Source organism: Hypomesus nipponensis, chromosome 6 (assembly GCF_054491055.1).
Source record: "Hypomesus nipponensis isolate SF chromosome 6, ASM5449105v1, whole genome shotgun sequence".
In the NCBI taxonomy this organism is placed as follows: domain Eukaryota; kingdom Metazoa; phylum Chordata; class Actinopteri; order Osmeriformes; family Osmeridae; genus Hypomesus; species Hypomesus nipponensis.
In genome coordinates, this window is record NC_140366.1 from 16916555 (window position 1) to 16935000 (window position 18446).

The 18446-nt window shown below is 50.0% G+C and overlaps 1 protein-coding gene across 2 annotated transcripts in view; it reads right to left on the minus strand.

Annotated features, from left to right (window-relative positions):
• plcb1l (phospholipase C beta 1-like) overlaps positions 1–18446 on the minus strand; it is an 86746-nt gene that overhangs the window by 43935 nt on the left and 24365 nt on the right. The gene's annotated exons all lie outside the window — the stretch shown is intronic.

An 18446-nucleotide genomic window follows, 5' to 3' on the forward strand; every position in this document is an offset into this window, starting at 1 on the left:
AAGCTTTTCTGCTGATCAAACAGCCGGTTCAAGCTCCCCCCGCGCCACCCCCAACCCTGCGCCCCCCCCCCCAACCCCCCCTCCCCTCTCCTGCAGCCTTTCATATCTCTCTCCCCCCTCCTCTGGTTCTGCACTTCTCCTCTTTAAAGCTCCTCAGCTGAGAGACTACAGCCCTGGTGGGTCTTAGTGTGGGTTATTAGTGTGTGAAGCTGGAATCAGGAGCCTGCTGAAGCAGCAGTGTTTGGGTGGAGATGGTGATCTCCTGTGTCTATGTGGGTGTGGTGGTGGGGTGCAGGTGGGTCAACGTAGGTTACCTGAAGCATTAACTCTCTCGCTGTTTGTCTCCTTCCTGCCTCTCTCTCTCCCACTTTTCCTATGTCTCTCGCCATTTCTCTCTGTAACGGAGTGAGAGCCGTGAAACTCGCTCCTCAGGTATGTAGCAGGCCACCCGCGTCAACGAAGAGCTAGCTTTTCTTTGACGTAGCTGGTCGTTGTCACGCTTGGCAAGTCGGAGATCGTGCGTTCGTATCCCCTGAGTGGTGAGCGAAGCCTTGTTGTGACGGAGCGTGGCTACAGCTGTTACATACCCGTCACATCTCTCTACCTCCCTGTCTCTTCTATCACTACCCCAGCTCCCTCTCTCCCCCCCAGCCTCCTCTCTCTCTCTCTCTCTCCCTGTCTCTCCCTGTCTCTCTCTCCCTGTCTCTCTCTCTCTCTCTCTCTCTCTCTCTCTCTCTCTCTCTCTCTCTCTCTCTCTCTCTCTCTCTCTCTCTCTCTCTCTCTCTCTCTCTCTCTCTCTCTCTCTCTCTCTCTGTGGGTCTGAGCCAGGGTACTCTGATGGAGGTGGTGGACACAGTGGCCCACAGTTTCATGAGGCAGAGAATCCCCCATGAAGCGTAGAATGAAAGGTCAGCGCTTTATTGGCCAGGTAACGCTCTACCGGCCACAGTTTGAGGTGTGTGTATGTGTGTGTGTGTGTGTGTGTGTGTGTGTACGTTTCTGTGTGGGAGGACGTGAGACTGCACATATGTGAGTCTACATGACGGCTGTATGTGTGGGTGCCAGACAAACAGGCAGGCTGGGGAAGACATTTTACATTTCATTCATTTAGCAGACGTTTTTTTTTCCCAAAGCGAGAGCAAATAGTACATTGAAAGTAAAAGGACAAGATCAAGGATCGGAATTGCATAGTTCTACTGTATATCTGCCGTCCGAGTCAATGAACAGTTTGCATGAGCTATATTTCAAAGCATCCAAACAGGCACGATGAACATAAATTATTCTGGGGTTAAGACAGAGGGTTTGACAGTCACTCAAATCAACTCGTCAACTAAAGTGTTTCATTAACCCGAGAGGAGGGAGAGGTGACAGGAGGGGGGAGGAGGAGGGAATACAGAGCCGTTTCCTAAAGGTCGGGACGTAAACCATAACGCACGGCGACAGATTCCTATTTGGATGTCCCGGGGTAACGGCTGCACTTTCACACATGGTGCTAATCATCATCCTCACCCCAGGAGGAGTCATGACCCCAGGAGGAACCATCAATCTACACCGTGAACCGTGAAATACAGAAGGAGGGGGAGCTGTCTGAAGAGCATGAGGAAGGTTCCATCATGTTCTACGACACGCTACTGTAGGTGTCCTCTCTCTGCGTACACTGGGCGTGTGCTGGATCTGCAGAGGTTTCTCCGACGTTCTCCATGGTTCTAGAGATCTGTCTTTCACCGTGGGGTCTCTCTGTCTGGCCTCTATCCATGTCTGTCCTGACAGCCTCCTTCAGGGCCGACACCTCCTCAGAAGCGATAGTCTGGTCTGCGCCGGGGGGGGGGGGGGGGCGCGGCCTGGAGAGCAGCGACGACCCCTAAATTGGCCTGCCACCCGGCTCCACAGAAGATGCACGCCGGCGCGCCTCGCACGCTTTGCACATAAAACATCCCTGCCATCTCATTGGAGGGTCATCTTGTCATTGAGAAACACAAAAAAACACATTCTGAGGAGGAAACGAAGAGAAGGGCTGAAACGAAGAGAAGCGCTGACAGCTTTTGACCGTACATCACCCTCGTCCTCTAAATCATCTCACATAACTGTCAGCCGCTGTCACAAAACATCGGCCACCAAGGAGGCCTCGCCGTCGCCACCACCGAAGACGGCGTATTTCTGCGACCTCATCTTTTAAGGGGCAATGTCCCCCAGGCCGACAGGGGCTGGGGAGGGGGGTGGTTTACTGTGACTGTCTTGCAGAATCCTCTCAAGGAATATCGCATAATAGAATGCCCCTGCGTTCTGTATTCTGGCATGGTTTGACTTTCTGCAAGTGAAATGCATAGGCCTCACTTTTCATTCTGTGAATGTCAAATGCTTAAACTCTGGCCTTGACCAAAATCTAGAATTTTCCATCACTTTATTCAGGGAATTTCAAAGCGCCCTAACGAGACACATCTTGAAATGCATCGTTTTGCCCCTTCCACGATCAAATCTTTTTTTAGGGAAACTCAAGATGGTTGACAGCTAGCAGAACACAGTAGAATGGTATCTACCAAGTGGGACAGATTAAACTGGAAACTGAAGGAAACATTTCCATTCTGTCTCTCTCTGACACCCGAGGCAAGGATACGAGCGAATGCAGTTTACCAAGTTTGAGATGACTTTCCACTTTAGCGGTCATGAGAGAAGACGACTGAAAGGCAACAATTACGGCTATTTCTGTTAATACCACCATGTCACTGCTATTTCCAGCGGTACCAGGCACTGACACTAACATTTTGGCCTGAGTGTTGAGTTATATCTCTCTTAACAGCCGTGTCCCACCATGGCTCTGTGTTGAACGACCAGACCCCGAAGGAAACAGCAGAATCTTGAGCAGTTAGCGTTAGCTAAAGTGTGCCAAATCACAGACTCAAAAACATCCCCAGAGCTAAAGATGACCACTTCAGCCAAGCAACATCAGAGTCTGAAAGGAAAACATTAGGGAGTGCCGCTGACAGTGGTTCTTATCGTATGACGTCCACTACGGTGATGCAGACACAGTGACTAGAGAGCAGATGCCGCTCCACACTGACAGTCATGGAGGAGACTGTCTGCCAGGCTGGATCAAGCAGAACAGACACCAGCAGAGAAGCACAGGGATAATTACACCTTGGGGGCTGGGGGCTTTAGCACACTGGAACCTCCCTGTGGCTGGTTAGCCTAGCACAGGTCAGGCCCTGCCTGCAGAGGGCCCTCCCACCACACTGGCTACGCACACACACACACACGCACACACACACACACACACGCACACACGCGCACACCCTAATCCCCAATTCTTACTACAGTACTCGTTTGATCTTTTGTTTTTCTCTCGTTGCTCCAACAAACCGGGTGTGTGTGGGTGCGTTTGTGTTGGAAGGTTTGTGTGTGTTAGTATGTGTGTGCATGTTGGTATGCGTGCATATGTGCTGGGGCAAAGTAATAGTCGAGGGAAGATGGAAAGGGCAGTGGGCAGATTTGATGAGGCGGAAGCAATCCAGGCACACATGCTTTCATCTGGCCATGCCTGCATTGGTCAGACAGCTAGAGAGAGAGAGAGGGGGGGGAGAGAGGGTGGAGAAAATCGAAAAGATGTAGACAGATACAGTAGAAGATATGTGCTGACCTGAGAAAGAGGTGGGCAGAGAACAACAACCTTGGCTGTGTCACGCCAAAAACTGTCCTAATGCCAAAATGCCGTTCCGATAGGCATTGTGACGTCAGCTAGGACAGTTTTTGGCACTAAGACAGTTTTGGGCGTGACAGCTCCTGTCAGAGAAGCAGATTATTCCCTGGAGAGGAAAGGTTGCCCATCATCCTTCATGTATTCTTGAGACATTTCAAGGAAAGTTTTTGCTGGCGTCTCACTTGAAAGGAACCCCGCTCAACATTAAGCCACCATGTGAACTCTTGAAACGACTGGAATCAGGAAATCAAATTTTTGGACTGGAAATGGTCTCCCTTTCCTTGTTGTGTGGGTGAACTCCCTACCGGAATGTTCCAGGTATTATGTCCCTTTCCCTCGCCCACGTCCCTGACTGACTCATCCACTGGCGTTAATCAGAAGGGGTGAGTTGAACCATGTCTCGTTCCAGCTGTCAATCAAACATTGTGTCAGGCTCTAAAAACAGATGACAAGCAGGCAGGTACAGCTACCCACTATAATCACTGTCAGGCCTTTCAAAACCTTCGAAATAACATGGGCAGTGTAAGTATAGCTAAGCCATGCAGGGCTAGCCATTGGGAGCAAAGCCTTCATTGGTGGTGAGGCTGGCTGGCTAGCTGGTGTCTGTCCAGCTTGTCTTTCTACAGCTGACCTCATCCAAACCTGTTGCTGACAGCTCCTTCGTTTATTTCTGGACCTGCAAAGTAGCAGCAACACCATCCCCAATTTTGACACACGCACACACACACGTGCACATACACACACACACACACGCACACACGCTTCCCTTGAGAATGCCTTTCCACCGAGGAGGCCTGTGTTCAGTCACTCTACACCAGGGGTGTCTTACTATACAGGGAGGGAGAACTGGAGGTTTTGGTTCCCCCTTGGCCCCCAGCCAGAGCCTCCCAGGATCCCCTGGGGCAGCTGGCATCCCTGGGGAGCCATGACTGTTCCATTTGAGACCAGCAGTGAATCATTGATGTTAGGAGGGCCTGACCGTTAGCAGTGCTCGGAGCCCCAGTGTGGAGCTCTTCTCTGGGTGCTGCTGGGAGACATATGGCCCCCTCGGGGCTGTTTACATACCCCGGTCCTCCAGCCCCCCCTCGGCCTCGCAGAACATGACATAACAAAGCAGTGCGGCAGGACACAGTGCAGATTCCAGCCTCGAAGGACATCTTTAATAATCCGGACCAGGACTATTTTTGGGGGGGTTTATTGGGAAAGGTTTCTCCAGAACATTTAGCAGGTTTTGCAACGAGAGAGACTGTAAAATGCCTTCCAGCCGTGAGAGACTGACAGTACTGGGGGGCAGAGAGCCTGGTAGGTTTATTTGGAGAAATGAAAACAATCGGGAAAATAAAGACTTAAACTTACAGAATCACCTCACTATTGGGCCAGTTGGAGTGCAACCAGTTTGTTTTTCCCTCAAAGAAAAAAACCTCACTGAAGCGAGATATGAATTATGTTTATCAACACCCCCAGTGAGGCCCCAAAACCTCAAAGCAAACGACTCAGCGAGCCTCATGCAGTGATAATTATGATTTGTCTGCTTTCTGTTCTCATCATTTAGCCTTCTGCCATCATTAGCTTAGTAGAGCCACCCCTTACCCTGCTGTCCTGACATACCCAGCCCATCTGCCCAGCCAAAACATGCCAACCACCACCACCCTCTAATAGGCAGGCAGGCACAAACTCACACCCCTCAGACACACTCGTTTGGAGTGGCATCTGTGTGCTCCGATGATCTGCCAACTGCCAGGATGAACGAATGTTTAAACAAAACGATGTGATCGTATTCATATAGCACGACCTATGCTGGAGTTACCGGGCTCAGACGAGTGTTGGCATAGAGGCCTCGCCCATCAGAGGAAGTTGGCGACACTGCGGCGCTAATGAAGCTGGTAATGCTAAACATAACCTATGAGGAACAGGCTGGTAGGCTTTGATCTGCGTGACTACTTCATTAGAGATCTCTTATGGGCCCAGTTGTTTTGTGTCGGACACCCCGCACCTCTCCCTCATCTCCATCTAATTAGCCACCGTCTCCCCCGCCCTGCCTAATGGAGGATCTGGTCTTTGTGTTAACAAGACACGGTAACAGACAGGCAGATGGCTGCAGAGCAGATCACTTCACAACCCTGCGTCATTGGGGCCCTGAGCTGGTCTTCAAACATCCACCCAACGCTAACCCCCCGAGCTAAAGCCCAGATATTCGTTTAGACAGCTACTGTGAGTCATGTCGTGGCTTCATCACTGCATCGGTGTCATGCACTCTGAAATTGCATAAACCAATCACAGGACCGAACACTGAGTGACTGTTTACTTGTACCCAACGCTTCTGAGAGGAGGGAGAGATCTCGAAATAGCCCTGAAGTAGCCCATTCTGATGTCTAGTGTTGGGGGCACATTCGGCTCACCGTATCGGCCTCTGGATGATGGTCCAGTTGGAAAGCAGAGAGGTCCTGTGTCTGCTGGTGGACGCAGCCACAAGGAGGCAGTCCTGGGCACTGACTAGCAGCAGAGTGATCCATGCTAGCAGCACACTGTCATTCTACTGGCCAAGGAGCCTGCCTGTCTGCACCAGCCAGCAGGACTGTGAGGCAGTCTACTGGCCAAGGAGCCTGCCTGTCTGCACCAGCCAGCAGGACTGTGAGGCAGTCTACTGGCCAAGGAGCCTGCCTGTCTGCACCAGCCAGCAGGACTGTGAGGCAGTCTACTGGCCAAGGAGCCTGCCTGTCTGCACCAGCCAGCAGGACTGTGAGGCAGTCTACTGGCCAAGGAGCCTGCCTGTCTGCACCAGCCAGCAGGACTGTGAGGCAGTCTACTGGCCAAGGAGCCTGCCTGTCTGCACCAGCAAGCAGGACTGTCAGGAGCTCACAAAGTTCTGGGTGAATCATGATAGAGGCCCTGGCGGTAGTACCCTTACCATGCACTGTGTGTGTGTGTGTGTGTTTGTTGGCATGTAAGTGTGTGTGTGTGTGTATAAATGACATCAGAGTCCAAAACAGTGAGTGCAAAATTAGCAGCATGTATACAATGCTAGCTCTGTCCTTTCTCCTGCTGCAGTGCCTCCTTCAGTGTTAGATTGATGGTTTGATGCACAAGCTAAAAATAACAGATTCTCCTACCAGCTCTGCCAACTTGTCTAAATTGAGTCTTTGGAGAAATGGAGGCCATTTTCAAACTGACACACCTGAGTGGCTTCATCCTTCTCCTTTTCTGGCCTCTTGAATTCAGTGGAGCGGGCAGCACAGGAGGGCCGATTCATGATGAGGTGAGGTTGACTTGGACTGGGGCTGGACTTGAAGCTGGGCTCTGGGAATCCAGTGCCAATCACTCTTTTTCGAATGTCCATTTTGAATCCATCTCTCTGTCTGTATCCAACGCTCTGCCTCAGCTGAGTCACCAGGTCGGCACAGGAGTACGAACCGTCGACGCTGGGCTGGGACGAGGCAGCCAGGCTCTCTGGAGGAAGTGACAGTTTGACTTCGTCTGCTGAGCGTCAAGGAAGAAGCAATGGGGGATTTCCGGCCAACCGGGGGAATCGTTTGGCAGCAGAAGGGCTTGCTAAAAGACCTCAAGACAAAGAAACAACAAAATATTGGAAGAAAAGTTCTATAAGAGGGTGGGTGGTTGGAGAGCGGGCCATAGATGTGGGCTGGGGGGGGGGGGAGGCAAGTACAAAACTAGGATCCCGAGCTGGGTTTGTACTTCTATCACTCGACAGGAAGATAATTTAAAAAACGCACGTGTGGTGAGTAAAGGGGGAAGAGAGAAGGGAGCTGTGTGCTGTTCTGGGATCCTCTCGGAGCGCCACATGGCCGCGCAGCGCTAGCTGCTCTCTGAGTGGTCGCGTTAGGAATCATTTGCCCCGACTCTCCTGAGATTTACTATCGAAAACCAATTAAGCCTTTGGCTTGCCGGTGCGCTTGGCTGGTCTCGATGTGGGGGCCAGAAAGGTCGCCTGGCTCCCTCCCCCCTTAGAAACGATTCAGACCATAATACACACACACGCACGCACAACGCACAGTCACACAAACACAGGAATGCTCTCAAACACACCAACACGTGAACACACACAAATCTCCTTTCATGCTGTGTCCTAAGGACAGACCCCAGTCCTCAGTGGTGTAATAGGATATTAAAAGGGAGCAACTGTGATTGAAAAGTATTCCAGCCATCCTGTGCTGATGTCCTCTGTAATGAGCAGGCACAGTAGGCAGCTAAATATGGAAGAGTAACACTCAAGGACATTCATCAGGCACCTTTGCATCATGTGGTTCTGAGTTGGAATGCCTTGATATGGAAATAGTCATGTGACTGAACTTCGAATAACCATATCTCAGTATGTACTGAAACTGGCTTTTCCATTTCCATATTGAAAGGCTCCTGCTGGATAAACAAATTATAAAGCGTGCGGAAGCACAGCGTCACTGTTACCGTGGTGAAAGACATTGTGCACAATCTTGCAATTGCCATGATGAGTGCAAAGCTCACTGAACAACTCAAAGTTGAGTCAAGCAAATTACCGGCAGCCATGCCTATCAGCGTCAGTCTAAACGGATCCTGTTTCCAGTGGCGTCCTCAAACATCGCCTGTCCTCATACATCTGGAAGAACTAACGAAGCACAGCAAATGCTCCTCCAATTAGTGAAGTCACACAAACTAACTCAGTTGACACTGACATGCTTCACAGCTGAGAGAGGACAGGAGAGGTGAGGGGAGGTGAGGGGAGGTGAGGGGAGGGGTGGGGTGGGGTGGGGCGGGGTGGGGCAGGACGGGGTAGACAAGTCTTGTCATGGTGTGTGTAAAACAAGTGGGCTTGTGGTGGCAGAATTAGATGAAGAAGAGATGTTCTGGTGCTCTGCTGTCAGAGAGAGGCTCACATCAGTGAACGGCGTGCCAGAGACACTTCTTCTTGCTCGTTAACTCCACACAGATTTCTTCTCCTCCTTTAGGTTTCTATGGCAACAGGTGGACGAGCTGGACCGCCACCCTCCTTCCTCCCACTCACCTGCGAGCTGGTGTGTGTGTGTGTGTGTGTGTGTGCGTGTGCGTGCGTGTGTGTGTGTGTGCTCGGTCTATGAGCACAGAGTGCGTGGGTGGTTCTGAAGATTCTCTATTCAAAGTCCAGCAGTCACACTGCTCAGTTGTATTAAGACAGGTGCGCACACATCAATGAAACAGGGAACACAATTACTCAACAGCATGGAGATTTACTGTTGATAAGTTAAATTCAATTTCATGGGAAAGTTGACTTTATGTAGGGGCCCTGTACCACACAATACCTCTCTGAGCATAACAAAGACAAGTCGAACAAGGACACCACATAAAGCTGCTATGGGAAACTCACACTCTCCCCATACATAAACAATAAAACCACTTCATGGGGGCCCATTAGCAAGAGCTGGCTTCTCTCCAGCAGTTTAACATCGGCATCTGAATCCCAACACATCCAGTCATGACTGTACAGCTGCAGGGGGCCAACACAGGGTGCCCAGCAGGTCACTGTATTGACAGTGACCCCAAGTGAAGTGAACCAACACACCTGGAGGTTGTGCTGTAGATGTATTGCACCTCTCCATTCTCTGGGTGAGGCCCTGAGGAAGCAACTCGAGGAATCCCAGTGTGTGTCGACTTCAGTCTTGGCCCGGGAACAACACATTTGATTCCGATAATCCGCCTAATTAAGATCTAAAAATAGATACGGTACGTGTTTAAAGTCCAGACCTGGCCTGTGTTGGCCTCAGTGGAAGAGCCCTGGTCACATTCAGTCACTGGGATGGCAGAGAGGGACCCACCCTTACTTGACAAGCTCCAGTTGGGTTGACACAACCTTTGGTTGTCCAACAAAAATGTCACATCAGATTTCATTACTGGCATCAAGTGACTCAGACACGAGGCGGAGGAACCCAAAACCACACTGTGACTAACCCCACAGGTCCTGCTGCGCTAATAGACTCGGACAACGTCATACAGCTTCAAACGGAGGAACACACTGGCAAATTGTATTACAGATATTCAGAGCTCAGTCTAAGGCCTTGACTTTTATACTCATCAAATGTGCTGCTTTTTTTGCCTTTGATCGACTTTGAAACTTGATTAGGAAATGTAGCTGGTTTTGTCTCTGGACTTCCAATAGGAAACTTGTGATGCTATTTTCCTCGTTCCGCTGGCTAGGTTGTGTCTGCTGTTGTGGTCAGACAGGGGGGGGGGGGGGGCTGTAATTGTATCAGCATTCATTATTGGTTGTGATCCAATCAAACGGTAATACAGTTGATATCATGTGCAGTCTTTCTCTCTTTGACTGGTCCAATTCTGCGTCCAATCGCGATGCAGGACATGCAGAGCTGAGCTGAGACGTGTTTCCAGCTGCATTACTGTTAGTCTGAAAACAATAGTATGTTTTGAAGATCAATTGAAATCCAATTTGTGTGTGCACATGTGTGTGTGTGTGTTTACAGTAGGGGTGCGGAGGGCAGTTCTCCTTCTACAGGGTCTCCTGTGGGTCTCAGCAGGGGTCTCTTGTCTCTGCATGGTCTCAGGTAACACAGCATGGCTTCAGACTTTCCATACCCTGTCCTCTTCATCATTAAAGTCTTCATTTCCATAATGTATTCATTTATTGATTCCTTCCCCTGTCTCTGGCACAACACAGGGCATCTCATCTGGCCCACCAACAAGCCACTCCCAATGCAGGAGGACCACACAGACAGATCCCTGGTCTCCCATTGGTCCACAGGATCAAATGAGTTAACTAGACCCACATATTGGGAATTCATCCACCACTAAGCAACCGTCATCCAATTCCTTCATCAAAACGTGTCATTCAAATAGAAACGGGGTTTGTGTCTGTCCACCCCCGCCTCTCTCCCTCTCCCTCTCTCCCTCTCTCCCTCTCTCTCTCTCTCTCTCTCTCTCTCTCTCTCTCTCTCTCTCTCTCTCTCTCTCTCTCTCTCTCTCTCTCTCTCTCTCTCTCTCTCTCTCTCTCTCTCTCTCTCTCTCTCTCTCTCTCCTCCACCTCCACTGCATGTTAAAGGAAGCCACAGCCATGCATGACGGTAATGAAATGCTTGTCTCTGATTGATGAGCCTTGGTTCACTGATTTCTGTTATAAAATCAATCCATCCCAGTTCGCCCTGATCTCCTCCCCCTCCCTCCCCCTCCCCCCTGCAAACCAACCTCTATCCTCGCCCCTCCCCCCATGCAAGCCAAGTGTGTGTGTGTGTGTAGATGGCCAGAGAGGGAGGTGATCTGATCTAGCACGGAGGGTTAGACGGATGGGGGAGGGCGATGTGACAGCAAGGTGGGGAGTGTGATGGCGTGTGGGTTCCTGCGGTAACAGAAGGGTGGGGGGATGCTGATGAGTGACTAGGGCCAAGAAGCACATATGAGAGGCAGGGTGTCCTGTTTGGGTCTGACCGTAGACCGACTGACAGACAGTAATATTCCTCCCTGTCACTGACAGGTACTTTTCACACAGCTGTAGATGAAATCCAAGCCGATTTGTCCAGGAGAGACAGTCCCTACTTCCTCCTGTGTTTAAACACGCCTGCTGGCTAATGAACAAATTCAATGTTCTCCACTTTGACCGGGGGAGTCTTTTATATTCTACTTGAGTCCTTTGTCCAACGTTGTTCTTTTCTAAGAGCGACGGATAAGGACGTGAGTCAGCGGCCTGGCTTCAATCAGTCATCCAATCACAACGCAGGACTGACATTCTGCCGCCGCCGTCTGTGGCCGTGGTCTTAGCGAGAGGCTCATTAGGACTGATTATCAACTGGTGTTTCCCTCTGAAGACAACGCTGCCTCTCTCACGAGACCATCAGCGCTGCCTCTCTCACGAGACCATCAGCGCTCACTCGAACAATCACACCCCCTCACCAGCCATGTAGTTAGCATGCTGTCGTGCCACTTTGCAAGATGCAGGGTGTCATTAGAGTGTCGACTGGAGTCTGGGCTAGCTGGTCTTCACAGCAGGCATGGTTCAGTCTGGGCTAGCTGGTCTTCACAGCAGGCATGGTTCAGTCTGGGCTAGCTGGTCTGTTCAGCAGGCATGGTTCAGTCTGGGCTAGCTGGTCTTCACAGCAGGCATGGTTCAGTCTGGGCTAGCTGGTCTTCACAGCAGGCATGGTTCAGTCTGGGCTAGCTGGTCTGTACAGCAGGCATGGTTCAGTCTGGGCTAGCTGGTCTGTACAGCAGGCATGGTTCAGTCTGGGCTAGCTGGTCTGTACAGCAGGCATGGTTCAGTCTGGGCTAGCTGGTCTTCACAGTGGGCATGGTTCACCTCTACGGCTCCCTCCACTGAAGCTCCAGTTAAGTGCCATGTTATCAAATAACAGACCAGGAAGTGTCTTGCATTACAAAGTTGAAAATAAGCACAAAAGACTTTGCCACACCCACCCAGAACAATGGGTGCGATTGCATTTGATCTGCTTTCCTTTTATTGTGATAGTAACGGTAAGAAAGACAGGAAAGGCAGGAAGAGAGCGAGAAGTAACGACATGCAGGAAACAGCCCCAGGCTGGCATGGCTCCAGGTTCGACCATGCGTCATCTGTGATCCTTCCATGTGCCAGACCGTGGCGTGGTATGTGGCCACACCAGCAGCAGCATGTGCGTCATACGGTGTGCCGCGTCCCAGAGGGGGGACTGGACGGTGGCCCTGCTGGGTCAGCCAGGATCAATGAGCTTGAAAGGCCCGGAGGATAGGGAGGCCAGGATGGGGAGGGTTAGGATGGGACGGAAAACACAGTCCTCCTCACGCAGCAGGTCGATCCTCTGTGTGGTACTGGAGGAGTGTGCCATTGAAGTGCAACAGAGCACCATAAAAACAAAACAACTGATTCGTTCTGAATATGAACCTCTTCATATCCCTTCATTGGAATATCCTGACTTATTCATATGCTATACCTTCTTAAATCTTTCTTCTCTTGTTTAGACTGACAGCATTTACAACAGGTGTAATTGCTTTGTTAATCTGACCCCTTGTTTGTTGTGCCAGTTAATGACCTTGACGAAGGTGCCTGCTTTCAGTAGCCTCGTGAGAGCGTGCGAGAGATTGAGAGATAGAGAGAGAGAGAAAGAGAGAGAGAGAGAAAGAGAGAGAGAGAAAGAGAGAGAGAGAGGGAGACCAGGGGGAGAAAGAGAGAGAGGGAGGGAGAGATAGAGGGAGAGCGGAGAGAGAGAGTGTGAGCGAAAGCTACTGTAGAAATACTATCTCCTGTTCGACTCTCCTATATCTGGTTTCAGGGCTGAAGACACACAAGGAGCCACTCTGTGTCTAGCAGGGGCCCTGGTGTGTAAACTTAGAACGTAAACAGAGATGGAAGACACTTTAATTCTCTCCTGGGCAACGCAGCACAGTAGCCAGGGCTGGGGGATAAGAGCAACATTCACCTTGTGAAATGCTATATGCTCATTCAGTACAGGAAAATCCTTTTCTCCATCAGACAGCAGACTTCAGTCCCTCATCTTAGGGTGTTGCGAGCACATCAAACAAACCCAAAACCCAAATCAGAACCATGCAGGTCAAGCCATGGTTATGGCGCAGGACAGTCTACTGTGTGGCTGGATGTTTCCTTGGTAATGGGGGTTAACCGTAGTTACTTTCTTCTTCGTGACTCGTTGCGGAGGGAATTGGCTCCCAGTGTTTCCTCTCCAGATAACAGGAGCTCTTTCAGCCCGGCCCAGCTGTCTTTGTAATGGATCCCTTTGAAACGTCTCCAGAAATCAATCTGTTCCCCTCTCGGTGGATCATGATTAACCTGTTTGCATAGCTCTGTGGGTCCCTGTGCATTTGTCAGAGAGAGAGAGAGAGAGAGAGAGAGAGAGAGAGAGAGAGAGAGAGAGAGAGACAGAGAGAGAGAGAGAGAGAGAGAGAGACAGAGAGAGAGAGAGAAAGAGAGAGAGAGAGAGAGAGAGAGAGAGAGAGACAGAGAGAGAGAGAGAGAGAGAGAGAGAGAGAGAGAGAGAGAGAGAGAGAGAGAGATTGTGGTTGCATGCAATTCCGCTGTTTATGCTCTGTTCTGTAAGTCAATTTTCGCATGCAGTTTCCATGTACGTGTCTTTGTGCGTGTTGCGTGTTCATACAAGCGTGTCTCCAAAGCCTCTTTACCTGTAGTGACAGGCTGACAAGAATCACACGTTGGGCAGTCCGTCTGTCCATACCTCCAGCCGCCTGTGTCAGTAAGGAGGCCCAGCGCAGCACGAGGCACGATCCCCCCTGCTGCTCTTCACAGATCACCCCTCCTACGTCGTCCCGCCCTCCCCCCCCCAGCACACCCCCAGCCCACAGCAACATACAGGAGCTACGCAACACGCCAGGCTGCCGGCCACACGGGGAGCCACGGCAGGCGTGTCGATAGGCAGCAGCTTGGGGTGTGAGCGTGGGATGAGGATAGCCATTTAATGACAATGAGATCAGAACACAAGCCTGTGCATATCCAGTCCAATATCCAGTATCTCCATTACCTACGACTAGAAGCAGGAAAGGTCAGAAACATTTCAGGAAGTCTAAACAGACAGGAAGAAATAATGCGATTCTACGCCGGAAACAAATCCCTCAGAACAGGGCGAGGCAGAACAAGACCCTGTTCTCCAGACAGCTGCTGTGGATCAGAGGAACCTGGGATTTCCCACAGAGAGAGCGCTTTAGGTGTTTTGAATGGCAAAGAGAGAGAGCATGTCATTCTACCAAGTAGACACCTCTGCACCCCGCTGTGATTCTGACTGCTTCCCCACGCACTTGTCGGGGCTAAAAACAAACGTTTCCAGACAACAAGAGGCAGAGGCCTCTGGCAGTAGGTGAGAAAAATACGTGGTTGTATGGTCGGAGCCAACACATTTTTTTTTTTTTTAGGAGGGGGGTAGGATAGAAGTTTTGGTGGTCAAATTTGATATTCATGAGAGATTAGTTCAAATGTTCAGGGAAACAGTGTATGGTGGCTGTGTTCGTGAAGACAGGAACAGCCAGTTCCCTCTGCTAATCCGCCTGATTCAATCAAGACAATATCGAACTGAGTAGTGCGGCAGAAGCCGTAACCCAGGGGAGCAGACTTCGCCAGCAGCATCCATTCTGCTCACAGGACACACAGTATGAAGGTCAACGACAGAATCTCAAATTGTCAATTCAATAAGATGTTTTTTTTCCAGCAAGAGCAGGTTTCATCACGGGGCCTTAGTCTGTAAGCCCCAGGTGTCAGAGGAGCTCCCGCCAGCCTTGTGCCAGGGAGCTACAGACGCCACTAATCCCTGTCAACTCACACAGACGGCCTCCTGCTACCACGGCAACACCAGTCGTATGGCAGCCCCAACCTAGTGGGGCTTAGACACTCACAAACACACAAACACAACCTAACCTCACCCAGGCCAATCTCCTCCCAGACAAGCCAACCAGCCCAGGAAAGAACAGAGTGCTGATTGGCTCGCCCTGCGGCAGTGTGCTCGGGTCAAGGTCAAGTTAATCTTTATTATCCCCGACGGGCAATTTGCTGCACAAACAGCAGTAAATAAATACAGTCATCATCAACAATCAAACACACCAGCCACCAGTGCGAACAATCGACACAAAAAACATGGATGACATGCTGTTATTCGAAAGGGCTGCTAACAGCAGGGATAAATGAGTTCTTCAATCTGCTGGTTTCAGAGCAGTGTGTTTCAGGAACAGGAAGGCGGTGGAGGGCTTGCTGACTGGAACCTGTACAGGGCTGATCTTATCTCAGTGAATGATGGACGGAGGGCACATGCTAATTACCAGCAGTCACCTGGAAACGCCGGGAAGAGATATGCTCTGTAGTCTGTGTGTCTGTGTGTGCGTTTGTGTCTGTGTCTCTATGTGTGTGTGTCTCTATGTGTGTCTGTGTGTGCGCTTGTATGTGTGTCTCTGTGTGTCTGTGTCTCTATGTGTGTCTGTGTGTGCGCTTGTATGTGTGTCTCTGTGTGTCTGTGTGTGCGCTTGTGTGTGCGTCTCCCTGTGTGTTGGTGTGTATGTTGATGTGTGCCTGTTTGAGGGTCTGTGTGTGTGTGTGTGTGTGTGTGTGTGTGTGTGCGTGTGTGTGGCAGTCAGTGTATGAACATGAATCATGAATCACAGTTGAGTAGCCAGAGAGAGGCAGGAGCTGGGGGCAGGGTGTTATTTGGGTCAAACAGGGTCAGACATACTGCCCATGCAACGTGATGTGCCAGAGAACATCCTAACTGAATTCTAATACTGTTACTCACAGCCTCCAAAGGCACTTTTGCAGTAAAAATGCACTTTGTTCCCTGAACTCTTACAAGCAGCTGATAGAAGAAAGAATCGAACCAAACGACACAACAAGACCTCATTATAATGGTTTGCTCGGAAAGTGTGGTGGTGGATCCACACAGCTGCAGTGCACCCTGGGAAATTACACCAATATGACTTGACAGATTTCAGATTCACAGATTCAATTTCTGAGGATTACGATGAGTGTGTTTTCTCTCTTTCTTTCAGAGGGAGTCAGACGGCTGAGCAGTGAGGGAGTCGGGCTAGTAATCGGAAGGTTGCCGGATTGATTCCCCGCCATGCCAAAATGACGTTGTGTGCAAGGCACTTCACCCTACTTGCCTCGGGGGGAATGTCCCTGTACTTACGCTAAGTCGCTCTGGATAAGAGCGTCTGCTAAATGACTAAATGTAAAAATCTGAATGTTCTCAGATTGTGGTTGGGATGTTGTTTTTTACACGGCCCAGTGGTGACAGACGGTCCAGACAGACCAGACTAAACCCCAGGGGAGGGGTTGACACTCAACCAAATGATGTCATCGATAAGGGGCGGGGCACTGCAAAAGTCAGCTCATGAAGTATTTTATTCATATTTCCTATTATTTGTTACCTTGGTAACAGCATGTATTCACGCATGTACTCATGCGCGCACACACGCAAAGGCACACACACACACACACACACACAATCCGTCCAACAGTCCACACGCAGCATGGAAACACATTGCTCCAAGAGCAGTCCATGTGCAGTGTGTGTGTGTGTGTGTGTGTGTCTGTCTGTGTGTGTGTTTATTTTGCAGGGTGAGTAAGTACAGTACAGTACCACAGAGACACACAGCACAAAATAATCAATACCACTCAGTTCTGTATAGTGGCCTCTTTGCTCCATCGAGACAATCATATTAATTCTTTCAAATCTTTATCTGTCCTTTTGAACCCACACTCAATCTATCGTTGTCCAACTGATGTTCATTAAAACCTTTCTGTAACCACACAATTCGCATCCACTACCAGTCATTTCCTCTATTCCCCACATACCACGTCTTCCAGTAACAATGAATCAAACTTGTCCAATTTGTAAAGCTAGAAAGCACTTTGTTCCTGCAGCTAATGACATGCTCAAATAACTGCTTAGAGTGCCTGCAATATATTTCTTGAAAATATTCCTTAAAATATTCAATAATGAGGAGAGCCACAGACGTGTCCTTGGCGTCCAGTCGCATCGCAATGGCCCCCTTCCTTTCTGTGTTCCTGCCCCCTTCTCCTATCTTCATCCCTTTATCCCTCTCTCTCTCTCTCTCTCTCTCTCTCTCTCTCTCTCCCTCTCTCTCTCTGATATGAACTCTACAGCCTACCTCACACCACCTCAGTTCTCATTGCTTTGACCCCTCGTTTTTCTCCTTTCGTTCTCTCGTCACCCCTCCTTTTCTCTCTCTCTCTCTCTCTCTCTCTCTCTCTCTCTCTCTCTCTCTCTCTCTCTCTCCTCTCGCTCTCTCTCTCTCTTTAATTTTTGCATGATCTCAAATGTCTCCCAGGCACTCACATTACCCATAGAGCCTCACTCTCCCTCCCAGTAATGGCTTCTACTGGGAAACATGAATGTCCAGTATTTTCTTTTCCATAGACTCTTTGTCTCTCTCTCTCTGTCTGTTTATCTATTTTAGTCTCTCTCTCTCTCTCTCTCTTTCTCCCTTTTTCTTTCTCTCGTCTTCTATCTATGTCCCTCTCCGTCTCTCTCTCTCGCTCATCTTCTATCTCTCTCTCTCTCTCTCATCTTCTATCTCTCTCTACCTCTCTTTCTCTCTAACGCTGGTCCTCTGAGAGCTATTGTCCCATTTGACCCTGTAGAGGATCATTATCCGTTGTGACCCCTCATTCAAGACGGTTCCCCCAGTGACCCTGGCCGGCCCCTCCCAGCTCCGAGCAGAGGGGGGCCAGGGAGATCCCCAGGAGAGGGAGAGAGCATGTGAAGATCTGTGGTCGACCGTGCCGTGTTGAAAGGCCAGGGAGATGCAGGAATTTCCCGTGCAAGCCTCGAAATCAGCCACAAATATGTCGGATAAATTCTTGTAGAAATTGCAGAATGTGAACCACGTTCCCTCTTGAGTCATCTTAACCAGTTCTATTCTGTTGAGTGTTGAACATGCGTTTAAACAGCCTGTTGGTATGGTAATGTTTGCAATCTGTCTGTCTGCCCATATAAAACAGCCGAGGACAAAATCCCCGATCCACAAAATCATGTTTTCTGTCTGAGAGTCTCTGAACAAGGCTAGCAGACACTCTTCCTTGCTGTAACCAAGGCAATGATCAGCGAGGAGGAACTGCATCACTCCACAATCGTGTTGCAAACAGACAGACAGACAGACAGACAGACAACGCGGAGGGTAATTCCGTCAGCCAATTAAGTCATTTTGGTTCACTGGCGTGCATTAGCAGGCTGTTATCCACTCTGTGCTGGGAGTCAGTGTGTGTGTGTGTGTGTATGTGTGTGTTTATATGAGTGTTTGTCAGTGTGTGTGTGTG